Source organism: Macaca fascicularis, chromosome 4 (genome assembly GCF_037993035.2).
Source record: "Macaca fascicularis isolate 582-1 chromosome 4, T2T-MFA8v1.1".
NCBI lineage: Eukaryota > Metazoa > Chordata > Mammalia > Primates > Cercopithecidae > Macaca > Macaca fascicularis.
The window spans coordinates 42,665,434-42,685,475 of record NC_088378.1 but is presented as its reverse complement, the minus strand read 5'-3'; the positions used below and the strand labels follow the sequence as shown (position 1 = coordinate 42,685,475).

Below are 20,042 nucleotides of genomic sequence, written 5' to 3'. Positions count from 1 at the left end.
TTGTGGGTAGAGAAATACAAATTCTTATAGAATTAGGTATTCTATAACAGAGTCTGGCCAAGTATTGACAACTCAAAAATTTAAGTGATTTGATTCTCTAAACTTTCATTTTTAAAAATTGATTTTTTTGTATGAATTTGGGAATATAATATGGGTTATAACAGAAAGTTCAATGAGATGTCAACTGAATTTTAAAAAAGATTTCATTTGTAATAAATGTAAACATGCTACCTTAAAGTTTTTCTTTTTATAGTCTGAAATGATATGTTAGAGAACATGGAAATTTGTTACTTCAGAAAACTTTTTATGTGGGAGAAGCATTAGAATATTTATAGAAATCAAAGTATAGGAGACAGTGAGGAGGTGGGGACTGAGAGTGAGGGAATATCTTTTCAGACAGGAGTAGAAAGGGGGTTCATATCTTCACAGGCCAAAGGAATTCAGCGAAGAGTAAGGAACACTTGATCATTTAAGGGAGGAAGAAAGGTTGGGTGCAGTATTCCTGGGAAGGTAGTGATGGGTTTGGATAGAGCATACTGAAAGCAGGGGAGTTCCCCTGACTGCCATGATTTTCTTTTTTTTCTTTCTTTTTTTTTCTGAGATGGAGTCTCACTCTGTTGCCCAGGCTGAGTGCAGTGGCATGATCTCGGCTCACTGCAACCTCCGCCTTCCGGGTTCAAGCGATTCTCTTGCATCAACCTCCTGAATATCGTTTCTTTATTCAGTTTGACTTTTCATGATTTCTAAACCATTTAGTGGAGACACACACCAACCAATACTATACATTTCACACGCGTTCCTTGAAGCTTTTTTGCCTGTGCCATTCTTTCCTTTTAGATGGTTCTTCATCTTCTCTGCCTTAGGTCAACATTTTATAAGGGTGTATTTATGTTCTGCGTTCTCTTCAAAGTCTTTTCCTGACTCATCCAGTTTTCGGTGTTTTCCTCTGTGTATAAAATTGTAAATTAATTAGAGGATATATACAGCACTAAGTGCTCATTTTAGTAATTCCACTGAGCTGGGATCCCATTGAACTGGGATTACAGGCACGCGCCACCATGCCCAGCTAATTTTTGTATTTTTAATAGAGATGGGGTTTCACCATGTTGGTCAGGCTGGGTCTTGAACTGCTGACCTTGTGATCCGCCTGCCTCAACTAAGAGGGGCAAGAATCTTCAACAGCTGAGATTGCCTTTGGGGTGGGAGGACTTTTTTGTTTTCCATTAGCTTTTAAATTCTGCTTTTGACCAAGTCTCCAATATCTTGGAAACATTATTTTTCAGTTAGAAAACCATTGCCCATTGATGTCAGCAAAACTGACAGTTTGTGTGTGTTTAGAAATTTCAATCTGGTAATGGATCAGCCCATATGCTTCAATGGATTCAAGATTAAAGGTGGCCTCAGTTTTATCAGCCAGTAGGTACAGTTGACCCTTGAACAACTGGGAGTGGGGATTTAGGGGAACCAACCTTGTGCATTCGAAAATCTATGTATAACTTTGACTTTCTGAAAACTTAGCTACTAGTGACCTTCTGTTGACCAGAAGCCTTACCAATGACATAGTCAATTGACACAGATTTGCATGTTACATATATACTGTATTCTTACAGTAAGGAAAGCTAGGTAAAGGAAAACGTTATTAGGAAAATCATAAAGAAGAGAAAATATATTTACTATTCATTAGTGGAAGTGGATCATCATAAAGCTTTTCATATTTATCATATTCTGAGGAGGAGGAGGGATTAGTCTTGCTGTCTCAGGGGTGGCCCACGAGGCCAAAGAAAATCTGCATATAAGTGGACCCATGTACTTCAAACTTGTGTTGTTCAGGGGTCATTTGTATTTTTTAAATGTCTACTACATGCTAGGGATTTTGATAGGTGCTATGAAAATGCTGAGGAATACTAAGAAATTACAGAATAAGTTTGTTTGCCCTAGCCTAAAAGTCAGAATAGTTAGGTTCCTTTCACTTTCTAGCTATACCACTTTGTAGTGTAAGGGAAGTTTTGCTTTGGGATTTCCATAACTGTATACTAGAGGGTGCAGACTCGATGGACACCAAGATGCTGTAAGATGGAGAAAAACTAATCCATACTTGTTATAGACAATTCGACCTATAGATTATTCAGAAGGGGAATGTTCTACAGAAATATGCAACACTTAACAATTTGCATGTAATACAAGAAGTTCAAAGATGGGGTTGTTTGCAGCTCTGCATGAGATTATAATCTGTGCAATACAATGATGAGAATTTTGAAATACTGATGGAACTTTATCAGGTATTTATGATGAAATACAGCATTGTGGAGAAAAAGCTGCATTTTGTTAAAAAAAAACAAAAACAAAAACTAAAATTTGAAAAATGGTTTTTAAGAATGAGGTTCTACATCAACTTTTTTTTTTTTTTTTTTTGAGACGGAGTCTCGCTCTGTCGCCTGGCTGGAGGCCTGATCTTGGCTCACTGTAACCTCCGCCTCCCAGGTTCAAGTGATTCTTCAGCTTCAGCCTCCCAAGTAGCTGGGACTACAGGCGTGCGCCACCACGCCCAGCTAATATTTTTGTGTTTTTTTTTTTTTACTAGTGGCGAGATCACGCCACTGCATTCCTCTCTGTTGCCCAGGCTGGAATGCAGTGGCGTGATCTCGGCTCACTGCCAGCTCCGCCTCCCGGGTTTACACCATTCTCCTGCCTCAGCCTCCCAAGTAGCTGAGGCTACAGGCACCCGCCACCACACCCAGCTATTTTTTGTGTGTGTGTGTGTGTGTTTTTAATAGAGACGAGGTTTCACTATGTTAGCCAGGATGATCTCAATCTTCTGACCTCATGATCCGCCTGCCTCGGCCCCCCAAAGTGCTGGGATTACAGGCATGAGCCGATGTGCCTGGCCAATTTTTGTATTTTTTTTAATAGCAACAGGGTTTCATTATGTTGGCAAGGATGGTCCCGATCTTGTGACCTTGTGATCTGCCCACCTCGGCCTCCCAAAGTGCTGGGATTACAGTTGTGAGCCACTGCGCCTAGCCATACATCAACTTTAAAAAAAAAAAAATGAGTAAAAGTTGTTACAGGGGAATTATTTATTTTGTTTCAAATGAAATATACTTTATACCAAATTCTAAAGTTTTTAGATAATGTGTTTTATCTTTAAGACATTTTCAGGGAATATCCATAATTGCTCCCAGGAGTAGGTAGAGAAAAGAAGTAATTTGACAGTGCTTCCAGATGGCTCTTAAAAAAATAATAAATTCCTTCAAGTTCTTGATTCCTAACACTATGGATTTTATTATATCTCCAAACAAATCAAGTAATTCTGATGTAAGTATGAAGCTGCTGTAACCCAGATTTACCTTTATTAAAACAGATGGTACAAAAAAAGAAGAAAAGTATTTTACCATCCCCTTTGGGCACAAAGCTCAAACTTATTTATCCCCATCCAAAGGCAGTTTCTTTCTGTTTTGGCCTGACTTCTGGGAGCCCAGAACTCTTAAAAGATGTTTTCTTGAAAATAGTGAGCTCTTTTCTTGTCTGTCCTAGTATTCTTGGCTGAGTTTCCCATATTCTGGCTGCTCCTACTCATTAATATGCAGCTTGATCCATAGTGGCTGGGAAGACAGCAGAGGGCTGGAAGTTAGTTAGATGAAAGCTCCTATGCGGGCTCTCTGAGGAAAGATGCAAATGTACCCAGGAATAGTGTACCCAAGTTTCATTTTCTCAGGTCAGTTGAATAATTGAAGCTTTCAACAGATTTAAATAGAAAGTTTCTTTTTTTCTTTTTCTTTTGATGTAGATTCAATTAGGACTTAACTTTCCTACCTCTTTGACAGTAAGTATACTTTTCTTGTTGACAATAAAATGATTAATCAAGTTAAGTATTGCATGTATCTTTTTAATGTTTAATTTTTGTGGGTGCATAGTAAGTGTATATGTTTATGAGGTACATGAGATATTTTGATACAGGCATGCTATGCATAATAATCACATCATAGAAAATGAGGTATCCATCCATTCCTCAAGCATTTATTCTTTGTGTTACAAACAATCCATTTATACTCTTTTAGTTTAAAATGTACAATTATTGACTATAGTCACTCTGTTGTGCTATCAAATACTATGTCTTATTCTATTTTTTTATACCTATTAATCATCACCCACCCACCCTACTGCCCTTCCCAGCTTCTGGTAACCATCCTTCTACTCTCTTTGTGAGTTCAATTGTTTTAATTTTTAGATCCCATAAATAAGTGAGAACATGTTATGTTTGTCTTTCTGTGTGTGGCTTATTTCACTTAACATAATGACCTCTAGTTCCATCTATGTTGTTGTAAATGACAGGATCTAATTCTTTTTAATGGCTGAATAGTACTCCACTGTGTATAAGTACTACATTTTAAAAATCCATTCATCTGTGGTTGCTTCCAAATCTTGGCTACTGTGAACAATACTGCAACAAATATGGCAGATATCTCCTTGACATACAGATTTTCCTTTATTTTGGGTACATACCTAGTAGTAGGATTGCTGGATAATATGGTAGCTCTATTTTTAGATTTTTGAGGAACCTCCAAACTGCTCTTCATAGTGGTTGTACTAATTTACCTTCCTACTAACTGTACGAGGGTCCCCCTTTCTCCCCATCCTCTGCAGCATTTGTTATTGCCTGTCTTTTGGAAATAAGCCATTTTAACTGGGGTGAGATAATATCTCATTGCAGTATTGATTGGCGTTTCTCTGATGATCAGTAATGTTGAGCACCTTTTCATATGCCCGTTAGCCATTTGCATGTCTTGTTTTGAGAAATGTCTATTTAAATCTTTTGCCCATTTTTTAATCGGATTAGATTTTTTGCTGATAGAGTTGGGTTCCTTACATATTCTGGTTATTAATCACTTGTCAGATTGATAGTTTGCAAATATTTTCTCATGTTTTGTGGGTTGTCACTTCACTTTGTTGATTGTATCCTTTGCTGTGCAGAAGCTTTTTAGCTTGATGTGATCCGATGTATTCAGTTTTGCTTTGGTTGCCTGTGCTGGTGGGGTATTGCTTGAGAAATTTTTGCTCACACCAATGTTCTGGAAAGTTTTCCCAATGTTTTTTTGTAGTAGTTTCATAGTTTGAGGTCTAAGATTTAAGTCTTTACTCTTTGAATTCATTTTTTTATATGTTGAGAGATGTGGGATCTAGTTTCATTATTCTGCCTATGGATATCCAGTTTTCCCAGTGCCATTTATTGAAGAGACTGTCCTTTCCCTAACATATTTTTGGCACTTTTGTAAAAAATGAATTAACAGTAGATGTGTGGATTTGTTTCTGGTTTCTCTATTCTGTTCCATTGGTCTATGTGTCTATTCTTATGCCACTACTGTGCTGTTTTGATTACTCTGTAGTATCATTTGAAGTCAGGAAATGCGTTTCCTCTAGTTTTGTTCTTTTTGCTTAGGATAGATTTTGCTATTCTCGGTCTTTCACGGTTCCATACAAATTTTAGGATTGTTTCTTCTGTCTTTGTGAAGAATGTCATTCATATTTTGATAGGGATTGCATTGAATCTGTAGATTGCTTTGGCTAGTATGAACATTTTAACAATGTTGATTTTTTTCCAATCCATGAACATGGAATATTTTCCCATTTTTTTGGTGTCCTCTTCAATTTCTTTCATCAGTATTTTATTGTTTTCATTACAGAGATCTTCCACTTCTTTGATTAATTCTTACGTATTTGATTTTCAGTGTGGCTATTGTGAATGGGATTACTTTTAAAATTTCGTTTTCAGATTGTTCACTGTTGGCATATAGAAATGCTATTGATTTTTGAATGTTGATTTTGTGTCCTGCAACTTTACTGAATTTGTATACCAGTCCTAATAGTTTTTTGGTGGTCTTTAGTTTTTTCCGAATATAAGATTATATCATCTGCAAACAAGGATAATTTGACTTCTTCCTTTCCAATTTGGATGCCCTTTATTTCTTTCTCTTGTCTGATTGTCTAGCTAGGACTTCCAGCACTATGTTGAACAACAGTGGTGAAAGTGGGTATCCTTGTCATGTACCCGATCTTAGAGGAAAGCCTTTCACTTTTTCCCTGTTCATTATATTAGCTATGGGTTTGTTGTATGTGGCATTTATTATGTTGAGGTATGTTCCTTTTATACCCAGTTTTTTGAAGGTGTTTATCATGAAGGGATGTTGAATTTTGTCAAATACTTTTTCAGCATCCATTGAAATGACCATATATTTTTTTTCCTTCATTCTGTTGATCTATTTCTTTTTCTTTTTCTTTTTTTTTTTGGAGACAGAGTCTCACTATGTCACCCAGGCTGGAGTACAGTGGCACAATCTCAATCTCAGCTCACTGCAACCTTCGCCTTCTGGGTTCAAGTGATTCTCCTGCCTCAGCCTCCTGAATAGCTGGAATTACAGGTCTGCACCACCACACCTGGCTAATTTGTTTTTTTTGTTTAGTAGAGATGGCATTTCACTATTTGACCAGGCTGGTCTCAAGCTCCTGACCTCAAGTGATCTACTTGCCTCGGCCTCCCAAAGTGCTGGGATTACTGGCATGAGCTACTGTGCCTGGCCTCTAATGTATTGTTGAGATCAGTTTGCTAGTATTTTATTTAGCATTTTTGCATCAATATTCTTCAGAGATATTGTCCTGTAGTTTTTTTTTTTTTTTATGTGTGTGTGTTTTTGGTATCAGCCTAATACTCACCTCGTAGAATGAGTTGGAACTATCCCCTCGTTCTCTAGTTTTCAGAACAGTTTGAGTAGGGTTGGTATTAATATTAGTTCTTCTTTAAATGTTTGGTAGAATTCAGCGTTAAACCATTAGGTCTTGGGCTTTTCTTTACTGGGAAACTTCTTTGATCTCATTACTTGCTGTTGGTCTGTTCAGGTTTTGGATTTCTTCATGGTTCAATCTTGGTATTGTGTATTTCTTGGAATTTGTCCATTTCTTCTAGATTTTCCAATTTATTGGCATATAATTGCTTACAGTAGCCACCTAATGATCCTTTGAATTTCCGCAGTACCAGTTGTAATGTCTCATTTTTCATATCTGATTTTATTTATTTAGATCTTTTCTTTTTCTCAGTCTGGCTAAAGGTTTGTAAATTTTTTCACTTTTCCAAAAAACCAACTTTTTGTTTCACTGATCTTTTGTATTCTTGATTTCAATTTTATTTCTGCTCTGATCTTTTATTATTTCTTTTCTTCTAGGAATTTTGGATATGGTTTGCTCTTGCTTTTCTAATTAAGATGTATTGTTAGGTTGTTTATTTGAAGTTTTGTTTTTGTGGTTTTTTTTTTGATGTAGGTACTTGAGGCAGCTACAAACTTTCCTCTTAGTACTGCTTTTGTTGTATCCCATAGGTTTTGGTGTGTTGTATTTCCATTATCATTTAAGAAATTTTTCAGTTTCATTCTTAATTTCTTCATTGACCCACTGGCTATTCAAAAGCATGTTGTTTAATTTGCATGTGTTTATAGTTTCCAAAATTCCTCTTCTTGTTGATCTCTAGTTTTATTTTATTGTGGTCAGAGAAGATGTTTGATATTACTTTTTTTTTTTTTTTTTGAATGTTTTAGGACTTGTTCTGTGACCTAACATATGGTCTATCCTTGAGTATGATCCATGCAGTAAGGAAAAGAATGTGTATTCTGTGGCCATTGGATGAAATGTTCTGTAAATATCTCTCCAGCTATTATTGTATTGGGATCTCTTTTTAGCACAAATAATATTTACATATCGGGGTGCTCCAGTGCTGTGTGCATATATGTTTTAAATTTTTTTTTTTTCTTGAGACGGAGGAGTCTCGCTCTGTTGCCCAGGCTGGAGTACAGTGGTGCAATCTCGGCTCACTGCAAGCTCCGCCTCCCAGGTTCATGCCATTCTCCTGTCTCAGCCTCTGAAGTAACTGGGACTACAGGCACATGCCACCACACCCGGCTAATTTTTTTTGTATTTTTTTAGTAGAGACGGGGTTTCACTGTGTTAGCCAGGATGGTCTCGATCTCCTGACCTCGTGATCTGCCCGCCTCAGCCTCCCAAAGTGCTGGGATTACAGGCGTGAGCCACCGCACCCGGCTAACATTGTTATATCCTCTTGCTGAATTGATACCTTTATCATTATATGGTGACCTTCTTTGTCTTTTATAGCTTTGTCTTGAAATCTGTTTTGTCTGATATGAGTACAGCTACTCTTGTTCTTTTTGTTTGTTTTCATTGGCATGGAATATCTTTTCCTATCCCTTTATTTTGGGTCTAGGGGAATTGTGTTTCTTGGAGGCAACAGATTATTGAGTCTTGTTTTTTATCCATTCAACTGCTCTCTGTCTTTTGATTGGAGAGTTTAGTCCATTTACATTCAATGTTATTGATAAATAAGGACTTACTCTTGCCATTTTGTTGTTTTCTGATTGGTTTGTGGTCTTCTTCTTTCTTTCCTTCCTGTCTTCCTTTCATTGAAGGTGATTTTCTCTGGTGATATGATTAGTTTCTTGCTTTTTATTTTTTGTGTATCTGTTATGTTTTTTGGTTTGAGTTTACCATAAAGCATGCAAATATTATAACCCATTATTTTGAGCAGATAACTTAACACTTTGCATAAACAAGCAAAAATAAAATAATAAAAACTCCATGTCTTAACTTTATTCCCCTGCTTTTTAACTTTTTGTTGTTTCTATTTATATCTTATTGTACTTTGTGTCTTGAATAGTTGTTGTAGTTATTTTTTCTTTGACTCATTGTTTAGTTTTGCTACTTAGAATAAGAGTAGTTTACACACCACAATTACAGTGTTAGAATATTCTGTATTTTTCTGTGTGCTTACTACTACCAGTGAGTTTTGTACCTTTAGGTGAATTCTTATTGCTCATTAACTTCCTTTTCCTTCTGATTGAAGTCCTCCCTTTAGCATTTCTTGTAGAATAGTTCTGGTGTTGATGAAATCCCTCAGCTTTTGTCTGGGGAAGTCTTTATTTCTCCTTTATGTTTGAAGAATATTTCACCAGGTATACTATTCTAGGGTAAAAGTTTTTTTCCTTCAGCACTTTAAATATGTCATGCCACTCTCTCCTGGTCTGCAAGGTTTCCACTGAAGAGTCCGCTGCGAGATGTATCGGAGCTCCATTGTATGCTGTTTCTTTTTCCTTGCTGCTTTTAGGATCTTTTCTTTATCCTTGACCTTTGGGAGTTTATTAACTGCCTCGAGGTGGTCTTTTTGGGTTAAATCCACTTGATGTTCTATAACCTTCTTGTACTTGGCTATTGATATCTTCATCTAGGTTTGGGAAATTCTCTGTTACTATCCCTTTGAATAAATTTTCTGCCCCTCTTTCTCTACCTCTTCTTTAAGGCCAATAAGTCTTACATTTCTATCTTTGAGGCTATTTTTTGTAAATCCTGTAGGCATGCTTCATTGTTTTTTATTCTTTTGTCTCCTCTGTGTATTTTTGAATAGCCTGTCTTCAAACTAATTCCTTTTTCTGCTTGATCAGTTCTGCTATTAAAAGACTCTGATGCATTCTTCAGTAGGCTAATTGCATTTTTTCATCTCGAGAATTTCTGCTTGATTATTTTTAATTATTTCAATCTCTTTGTTAAATTTGATAGAATTCTGATTCCTTTTCTGTGTTATTTTGAATTTGAGTTGCCTTAAAAAAGCTATTTTGAATTTTATATCTGAAAGGTCACATATCTCTTTCTCCAGGATTGGTCCCTGGTTCTTTATTTAGTATATTTGGTGAGGTCATGTTTTCCTGGAATGTCTTGATATTTAAAGATGTTTGTCTGTGTCTGGGTATTGAAGAGTTAGATATTTATTGTAGTCTTTGCAGTCTGGGCTTGAAGTACCAATGCTTCTTGGGAAGGCTTTCCAGATGTTCAAAAGGACTTGGGTGTTGTGCTCTAAGCTGCATGTGCTTTAGGGGGCATACCAAGCCCAGTAACACTGGTTCTTTCAGACTTGTAGAGGTAACACCTTGATGATTTTGGACAAGATCTGGAAGGATTCTTTGCATTACCAAGCAGAAACTCTTGTTCTCTTCCCTTTCTCTCAAAAAAAGTTCCTCTTTCTGTTCTGAGCCCCCTGGATGGGGGTGGAGTGACACAGCACCCCTTTGGTTACCACCCACTAGGACTGTGCTGGGACAGACCTGAAGTCAGCAAAGCAGTGGGTCTCGCCCAAGGCCCGCTGTAACTACTTCCTGGCTACCACCTATGTTCACTCAAGGCCTTGGGGTTCTACAATCAGTAGGTGGCAACGTGGGCCAGGCCTGTGTCCTTGCCTTCAGGGTCACAAGTTTCCCCAGGCCCTAGGTGGGTCCAGTTGCTGTCTGGGAGCCAGGGACTGGAGTCAAAAACCTTACAAGTCTACCTGGTGTTCTAATGTACTATGGCTCAACTGGCACTCAAACCACAAGATACAGTCCTTCCCACTTTTCCCTCCCCTTTTCAAAGGCAGAGGAGCTTCCTCCCGTGGGCATTGCCACCACAGGCCCATGGACAGTACTGTCAGACTACTGCCAATGTTCTCTTAAGGCCAAGGGCTTTGTAGAGACAGGGGCTCACTGTGTTGCCCAGGTGGTTCTCAAACTTCTGGCTTCAAGCCCAGCCAGTTAGTGTAAATCTTTTAATCAAAACTTTGGTTTGTGTATTTTGGAGAAAGTAATTGTGTACTACTAAAAAAATCTGAAAAATATGTAATGTGTTATTTCTGTAGACTATACAACTTTATGAAGCCTGGTTTTATAGAAATCAATTTCTACTTACTATGTGTTTGCTTATTAAGGTTTGAAGCTTCACATACCGTTAAAAAGAAATCCACTTATCACAAATGCACTCTGTAACAATTGCCACAACAACTAAATCTGTGCATTAAATTCTGGCATTTGCTTCTCTTTAAGAAATACTGATGTAAGGCCAGGCGCGGTGGCTCATGCCTGTAATCCCAGCACTTTGGGAGGCCAAGGTGGGTTGGTCACCTGAGGTCAGGAGTTCAAGACCAGCCTGGCCAACATGGTGAAACCCCCTCTCTATTAAAAATACAAAAATTAACTGGGTGTGGTGGCACAGTCCTGTAGTCCCAGCTACATGGGAGGCTGAGGCAGGAGAATTGCTTGAATCCAGGAGGTGGAGGTTGCAGTGAGCCAAGATCGTGCCACTGCAGTCCAAGCTGGGCAACAAGAGCGAGACTCTGTCTCAAAAGAAAGAAGGAAAGAAGGAAAGAAAGAAAGAAAGACTAATGTCAAATTATTGGGCTACAAATAAATTTGGTGCTTTCGGGACATAATAGGATATGACTGTCTTTGAAATAATTAGGAATGAAGATTCCTTGCTTCCTCATTTACAGCTCAGTTGTCTAATTTAGTAGCTTCTGGCCCAGCTGATGGGAAAGCAGCAGATACCATTGTCTCCCTCTCTGAGGATAACTTTATTCAGTCACATTATAAGGAGAATATTCCTATGTGTACAGGCGACAGAGCTTAAGATTATTTGAATTTCAACACTTCTTTTGAGGTTGCAACCATGGAAGAAAACTGTGCTTTATTGGAATTCTACCTGTGCCTCTCAGAGGCTGGCATGGAATGACTGAAAGTAGTTGAGCTCCACAGTGACATGTGTAATGTTTTCTTCTCAGTCTTGTCAGTGTTCTGATAAAAATTGTTGAGTTTATTCAGTATTTATTCATCCCATCGATATTTACTAAATGCCCAGTTATGTGCAAGGGACCAAATTTTCCTGGAGTTATTTGAGTCTGTAGTAAGCATTTCTGCTAACAAGCGTGGTTTCAAATAAATTTTAGTCTTGGTTAGTCGCTACTGTGGAAGAAAAAATGGAGGAACTTTTTTTTTTTTTTTTTTTGAGACAGAGTCTCGCTCCCTCTCCCACGCTGAAGTGCAGTGGAGTGATCTAAATTCACTGCAGGCTCCGCCTCCCGGGTTCACGCCATTCTCCTGCCTCAGCCTCCTGAGTAGCTGGGACTACAGGCGCCCGTCCACCTTGCCTGGCTAGTTTTTTGTATTTTTTAGTAGAGACGAGGTTTCACCGTGTTAGCGGGGATGGTCTCCATCTTTTGACCTCGTGATCCGCCCATCTCGGCCTCCCAAAGTGCTGGGATTACAGGATAGAGCCACCGCGTCTGGCCGGAACTTTTTAGTCTTCTTTTTGAAACAGGGTCTCACTCTGTCACCCAGGTTGCAGTGCAGTGGCGCAATCTTAGCTCACTGCAACCTCCGCCTTCCAGGTTCAAGCGATTCTCCTGCCTCAACCTTCCATGTACCTGGAATTACAGGTAGAATATTTTAAAATTAATAATCCAAAACCAGTATCTCTGGTCACCTAAGTGAATAATTCTCATGAGTACTTGGTAGAATACTGAAATGGAATTTGCTTAACCAGGGTAGGATGTATTATTACAGAGTGTGAAGATAAAGCTATAGTCATCACCTCCCCATATAGTAACTCAAAATTGCCTTGCCGTTTGTAATGCCAAACATTAACATGCTTCCCAAAATATGCATATTAAAAATGGAGGATAGGAAATCAATAAATATGGATCATAATGAATCTTTGGATATACCAATTTTTTTTTTTTTTTTTTTTTTTTTTGAGATGGAGTTTAACTCTTGTTGCCCAGGCTGGAGTGCAATGGCGCAATCTCAGCTCACTGTAACCTCTGCCTCCCAGGTTCAAGCCATTCTCCTGCCTCAGCCTCCCGAGTAGCTGAGATATCAGCCTCTCGAGTAGCTGAGATAACAGGCATGTGCCACTACGCCTGGCTAATTTTGTATATTTAGTAGAAATGGGGTTTCTTCATGTTGGTCAGGCTGGTCTCGAGCTCCTGACCTGAGGTGATCCACCCACCTTGGCCTCCCGAAGTGCTGGGATGACAGGTATGAGCCACGGCACCCGGCCAGATATACGTTTTATGTATATGTGTGTATGTATTTGAAAACTTAAAAGTAACTTTGAGCTTTTTCAGATAAAATATGTTGACAAGAATATTTTAAATAAGCTCATCTAAATGAACTTTTTTTTTTTTTTTTTTAGATGGAGTCTTGCTCTGTCGCCCAGGCTGGAGTGCAGTGGCGCAATCTTGGCTCACTGCAACCTCTGCCTCCTGGGTTCAAGCGATTCTCCTGCCTCATCCTCCTGAGTAGCTGGGATTACAGGTGCCTGCCACCACGCCTGGCTAATTTTTTATTTTTGGTAGAGACGGGGTTTCACCATGTTGGCCAGGCTGGTCTCAAACTCCTGACCTCGTGATCCACCCACCTCAGCCTCCCAAAGTGCTGGGATTACAGGCCTGAGCTACCGAGTCTGGCCATAAACAAATTTCTTATATCTGGTATATACTACTGATATATTTGAATACTATGAAAATTTAGATTTTTTTTTTCTGATGATTAAAGAAGCTTTAGTTTATATATACAAAATGTATAATGTGTGCACGAGAGACAGATGTTTTGTCCTAATATAAATTCAACAATGTATTAATAGTTAAGCCACTACCACGATAGTAGTCTATAATGTTAATACAGTGGATATTAACAATTATTTACAAAGAAGAATACATTCAGGAACATTCTATTAAGTACTATTGTTGGTACATATCAAAAAACTTTTTGTGTATTAATTATTCATCCTTAAAATATAGGCCAAAAACAGTGTTTTCTTGATTATGATAACCTACAGAAATTGACAGACTGCATGGTGGGTAGCTTGAGAATTTAATTTTCTAGGTGTAGAATTTAATCCTGTTCCTCTTGGGAACAGATTTGACAGTTTGGTATTTTTGCAGAGAGCAGTGTTGCATAGAGAAGACAATTTCTCATCAACATCTCATTAATCCTATTATTTCCCTTAGAGTAGAAAGAAAGGGCAAGTGTTCTAAATTGTTTTAGGTGTTTTATGTGCAGCAGTTTAGACTTTCAATAAAAAGGTGTATATGATATACAGTAATGTTTTTGTTTAGTCTTGATTGCTTATAATGGTAGTTACAATTTTTTTAAGAAAGTTTCTTTGATTATATAAACAATATTTGCTAACGCTGAGAATCTGGAAAATGTAGAAGTTACCATGTGGACTTGAGCCCTCAATCCCAAAGGGCTTGAAGAGGTGTTTTTACTTTTTAAATTCTGTGTTTTAATGGATGCAAATGTCTTCTTAATATTTACTTAAAGCTATGCCTTCACAGAGAGAAGTCAGGTGTGTCTGGTGATTTAGTAAAATTTATGGACTACATAATCAACCTATCTACCACTGTTAATGGTAAGAAAATGACTGTGGCTCTTTCAAGGTTTTGTCTTGCGAGGGAAGAGATTCCTGTATTAACATTCTATCTAAAGAGTTTGTTTCCAAAAGCTAAGTGAGTTTTTAGAATTAAAGCAAGTGGACTGATCAGGCAGGACTGAATGGTTGTTTCCACGTGTTGCTTTCACTGATCAAAACTGATTTGTTGGCTAGGAAGTCAGGTGGAATAATTTGGACACCTCAGTGCCAGGGATCATTTGATCAATTAAAACCAGGCTGTCTGGAGACAGCCTTCTGCCTGTCCTGAGTCTAACAATGGATTTTTATAGCCAGTAATGCCTCGGTGCAGGAACTAGAAGCTGGACTGTTGCTGAAGGCAGAAGAAAAACTCAACAGTAATTTTCCATTGAGAAAAGTTAAGATAAGGAAACAACATTCATTTCAACAAATACTTTCGGCTGGGTGCGGTGGGTCACACCTGTATTCCCAGCACTTTGAGAGTCCTAAATAGGAGGATTGCTTGAGGCCCAGAGTTTGAGACTCACCTGGGGAACACGTGAGACCGTGTCTCTACAGAACATTTATAAAAATTAGCTGGGCATGGTGGTGTGTGTCTATAGTCCTAGCAACTAGGAAGACTGAGGTGGGAGGATCTTGAGCCCAGGAGTTTTAGGCAGCAGTGAAGTATGATCACTGTACTGCACACAAGTCTGGGTGACAGCAAGACTTTGTCTCTAATTTTTTTTTTTAATTGAAAAAGTACAAAAACAAGTACTTTAGAGCTTATACTGTACTCATGGCACTATACTATTCTTCAATAATATATATAGAGAAAATACAATTGCTACTGTCTAGAAAGGGGAGATAGTAGTTACCCAGTAAGGAGTGGTGATAAGTTCTAGACCAGAAGTGTGAAGAAGACCTAAACTCTGGAAAAGAAATGTCCAGCTGTAATCAAGAAACATAGCAAATTAACAGTTCACACTTTGAGAGGCCAAGGTGGGTGGATCACTTGAGGTCAGGAGTTTAAGACCAGCCTGGTCAACATGGTGAAATCCCGTCTCTACTAAAAACACAAAAATTAGCCAGGCGTGGTGGTGCACACCTGTAGTCCCAGCTATTCAGGAGACTGAGGCACGAGAATCACTTGAACCTGGGGGGCAGAGGTTGCAGTGAGCTGAGATCGCACCACTGCACTCCAGCCTGGGTGACAGAGCAAGACCCTGTCTCAAAAAAAGCAAAGCAAAACAAAACAACAACAACAAAAAACCTGTTAATTGATGATTTCATTATTTAAATTGTAATATCTTTGTAAATTAATATCCCCTGTATTAACATTTTAGTTTAATTATTAATAGTTGATTTTATATTAAGACAAAATATCTCTCTTTCACACACACACAATATTTTGTATACATAAACTAAGAGTTCTTTAATCATCAATTCTGGCCTTTTATTTCATGATGACCTTGCAGAACTTCAGGAAAACCTGTAATTGAAAGCGGTAGAGACAGGTATAGCTATTATAGGAAATTTGGTTCTGATGAAGAATCCTTCCAAGGATCTACCAGAGTTTTTGCAGACACCTCCTCTGCTGCAGTTTAGGATGCTCAGCAATATTAAGTTCATCAGTTCACTTGCATGAGGAAGAAATGTTAGATGAAGTTTGATTTTATTTAATTCAGGTGGGCGAAGTGTCAGACGGAGGCTATTTCTGAGCAGGGCAGAGCCTCAGTGTTCTGAGTGTCACTCAGCAAAAGGTTTCTGAGAGATCTTAATTGTCCGTTCAGGAAAAATGGGACACCCATTGTTCTGCCTTGAGATTACATGATTTCCCTAGGTAATCTAATTTCATTCTTCCTTTTTTTGTAGTGTGTATACGTGAATGAATTATTCTCAATTCTCTGTGTAGCTCCAGGTAGAGTACCAGACTCATATATCCAGCCTAGTGACCCAGAGTCATCTGTGTCATATAGTGAATGCTTACATTTGCCCTCCTTCTCTTCTCATTTCTCTGATTCTTGGTGCTTTCAAATCCTTGCTTCTCAAAACGTGGTCCATGACACATCAGTATCACCTACACTTGCTAGAAATGCAAAGGCTCAGGCACCACCCAAGATCTACTTAATTAGGATCTGCATTTTAACAAGCCGTCTAGGGGATCCTGTGCATGTTAAAGGTGGAGATGCACTCTCTAAGCCTCCACCATCGCTGCTGCCTCCTCACATCCTGTCAATCAATAACATCAAAGATTGTGCCTCTTTGATTACCTCTTGTGTTAGTCTGTTCTCACACTGTTAAGAAGAAATACCCGAGACTAGGTAATTTATAAAGGAAAGAGGCTTAATTGACTCACAGTTCCACGTGGCTAGGGAGGCCTCAGGACACGTACAATCATGGTGGAAGGCAAAGAAGCAGCAGGCACCTTCTTCACAGGGCAGCAGGATGGAGTGAATGCAAGCAGGGGAAATGCCAGACGCTTATAAAACCATCCGATCTCGTGATACTCACTCCCTGTCATGAGAACAGCATGTGGAAAACCACCCCCATGATCCAGTTACCTCCACCTGGTCCCACCCTTGAGATGTGATGTGGAGGTTATTGGGATTATGGAGATTACAATTCAAGATGAGACTTTGGGTGGGGACATAGCCACACTGTATCGCCTCTGTAAATTGTGAGTTTGGCTTGTAAACTATAAAACAAAGGGAGAGACTGGGGAGATGTTGGTCAAAGGATACAAAATTTTAGTTAGGAGTAATAATTTCAGGAGAGCTATTGTACACCATGGTGACTATAGTTAAGAACAATGTATTGTAGTCTTCAAAATTGCTAAGAGAGTAGACCTTTAAATATTCTCACTGCAAAAAAAAATGTGGGTAATATGTTAATTGGTTTGATTTAGCCATGCTATAATGTATACATATATTAAAACATCGGGTTGTACCATAAATATATATAACTTTTATGAATCAAATGAATAAACCAGACAGACACTATAGAGGGATAAGCTCTCTGTACCTCTCTGTTGCACTCTGGGCCCTGTTGTCTCTTCGTCTCCTTCAGTCATTTACCTGCCTGCCTCTCAGTTTCTGAGCAGTGCGTCCCGTCCACCCTCACTTCAATATGCCAGTGCAGGCCTTCATTTTCTGTGCTCTGAATGACTGTAAGGGCCTCTAAACTGGCCTTTTGCCCACATTCCCATCTCATTGTTCTCAGATCCACGTCATTAATGCAATGATTTTGCAAGTCCAAATTACACACCTACTCAGCATCCTTGGCGACTTCACTTGCTGCCCTTTTTTCTAAGTGGCTTTCTGATCACACCTGGCTGTTGCAGGGTCCCTGTATTGTGCACGTGCTACTTTCCCATATCCCCTTTTCTCCTTTTCTTCCTCTTTCCTTAGAATTGACTGTAGTGTTAACCTACTTCATTGCCTCTGACCTGCACTCCAGTACTTCTGTAGCAACCACCCACAGGAATGCTTAGTGTGTGCTGTGCCTCTCCCACACTAAGATATGAACCCCTTGGGAGCCTTTCTGAGACAGTGACAGTGGGATTGTTCCTTTACTCTGGGTTTTGTACAGACTGGGTACATCTGGGACTGTCCCCTTACTTTTGGTTTGCCTGCATGTTTTTTTTTTGGATAGGTAATCAGTCACATTAGAGGCCGGCAGATCATGAGGTCAGGAGTTGGAGACCAGCCTGGCCAACATGGTGAAACCCCATCTCTACTAATATAAAAATTAGCTGGGGATGATGGCGTATACCTGTATTTCCTGCTACTCAGGAGGCTGAGACAGGAGAATCATTTGAAACTGGGAGGTGGAAGTTGCAGTGAACTGAGATCGAGAGATCGAGCCACTGCACTCCAGCCTGGGCAACAGAGCAAGGCTCCATCTTGGGGGGAAAAAAAATCAGTGATACTTTCTAAAAATAGGAAGTTCATTCTATTTTAATTTAACTTTTTTACATTTGAGAGATTTCATAACAAAAGCGACCAGATATAATGGAGATCTTTGTGTTATTCTCCACTATTCTTTCAGTGTTTGCATTTTTCTTGCTTTGGTCCTTCTGGGGATAGACTTAAAGCTTTGACTTTCCATGGAACTAAATTGGATGATAATGAATGATACATACTTATTGTAGACAGTTTTGAAGTTTCATATGTTTGACTTGCATACCATTTGTAGCAAAACTAACCCTTTTCAGCAATCTGTTTAAAACCCTTTTCAGCAATCTGTTTATTACGGATTCCATCTTTAGGTTTCTCAACTAATGTTAATAGAGCAGCAGTGTCTGGGGGAAGCTGGCAGGAGGGCAGGAGCCAAGGAAGCATGGTGGTGCCACTGGGGCCTGGTGTGTCCAACTTTCTCCTCCTTCTTACTTCTCCCTTATCCCCCACACTTGCACCTTGGAGTCCTACAGCGTGTCCCCTCACTTAATCTATCTGTCCTCCCCAACCGCAGTTTATGTGTGAAGCCAGGTGGAATTGCTCTCTCTTTACTCCTGCTCTAGATTCCCTGCATTTGGGATGAAGTTTGAAGACTGGAGACTGGCTCACAGGATGTGGGAGGGGCGGGCAACTGGGAGATCCATCTACTGTAGTCTCAGTAAACATTGCCACGTGCTGCTGGGGCAGATGGAAGTTATATTTACTGAAACAATTAGAAGTATTATTATATGTTTTTTTAAATTCTAGAATTCTCTCGTTGCAGAATAGAAAAGTATATTTGTTCTAATGTTAGGTGTTTGTTTTTCAACATGCTTTTGGATTGTTATATACAGAAAAAGGAAATGCTTCAATTTCCATTTTTTCCATTAACATTTTTAGTAAAATTGTTTAATTCTTCCCATTTTATGTTAGCAACCACCATATTGACCTATTTTCTAGAAATGATGTAAAGTTTAGCTTTTTGAATTAGTCATTTCATCATTGTAATAATAGAATCCTTTGTGAAGTTCTGTCCTTACCCCTTGCCCTTCTCAAAAAAACAACTAATGTTATAAATAATTAATAACATTTTGCTCACATTAAATTCCTTTTGGGGAAGGCCTGAGTTTCATTCATAAACACTGTTTACTTTATAGCTTTTGTTGTGCCCTTCTCAGATGCTGGTCTTGTTGACAAATTGTTTCAGATCATTTAGGTCATGAAATATTTTTCTTGTATCTTCAAAAAACAGGGCTTTGCCTCACTGCTGGGCCGGTAGTGACTACTCGTGCAGATTTTCTTTCAAGCTCTTCTTTCTCTTTACTTAAATCTGAAGGATTCTTTTGTTTCCATCTTAAATGTTATCTTGTTATCTCATCTTCTTTCTTGGCAGGTGCTAAGGAGTATCTTTAAAAAAAATTAATACAGTTTAAAGACTGATTATTAGGTTATGGTTGTTTTGTTTTTGCTTTTGTTTGAGTGGTTTTAACTTGCAGATTGCTTTTTTTTTTTTTTTAAGACGGAGTTTTGCTCTGTTGCCCAAGCTGGAGTGCAGTGGCACGATCTCGGCTCACGGCAACCTCTGCCTCCCGGGTTCAAACAATTCTCCTTCCTCAGCCTCCAGAGTAGCTGGGACTACAGGTGCACACCACCACGCCTGGCTAATTTTTGTGTTTTTAGTAGAAATGGGGTTTCACCATGTTGGCCAGGATGGTCTCGATCTCTTGACCTCGTGATCTGTCTCAAATTCCTGGCCTCAAGCAGTCCTACTGCCTTGTCCTCCCTAAGTGGTGGGATTACAGGTGTGAGTCACCATGCCTGGCCACTCCTTTTTAAAAAACACCATGGAGAATGTAC

At 38.9% G+C, this 20,042-nt stretch overlaps 1 protein-coding gene across 3 annotated transcripts in view; it reads left to right on the top strand.

Annotated features, from left to right (window-relative positions):
- The window catches only part of NHSL1 (NHS like 1), a 234,648-nt gene that overhangs the window by 14,001 nt on the left and 200,605 nt on the right, over nucleotides 1-20,042 (top strand). Inside the window, exon 1 of one of the 3 annotated variants that reach the window (XM_074037123.1) lies at nucleotides 3,637-3,823. The exons of the other annotated variants lie outside the window; for them this stretch is intronic. The gene's annotated coding sequence lies outside the window, so the exon portion shown is untranslated. Of the gene's footprint in view, nucleotides 1-3,636; nucleotides 3,824-20,042 lie in introns of those variants that run through there. 3 annotated transcript variants of the gene reach the window in all.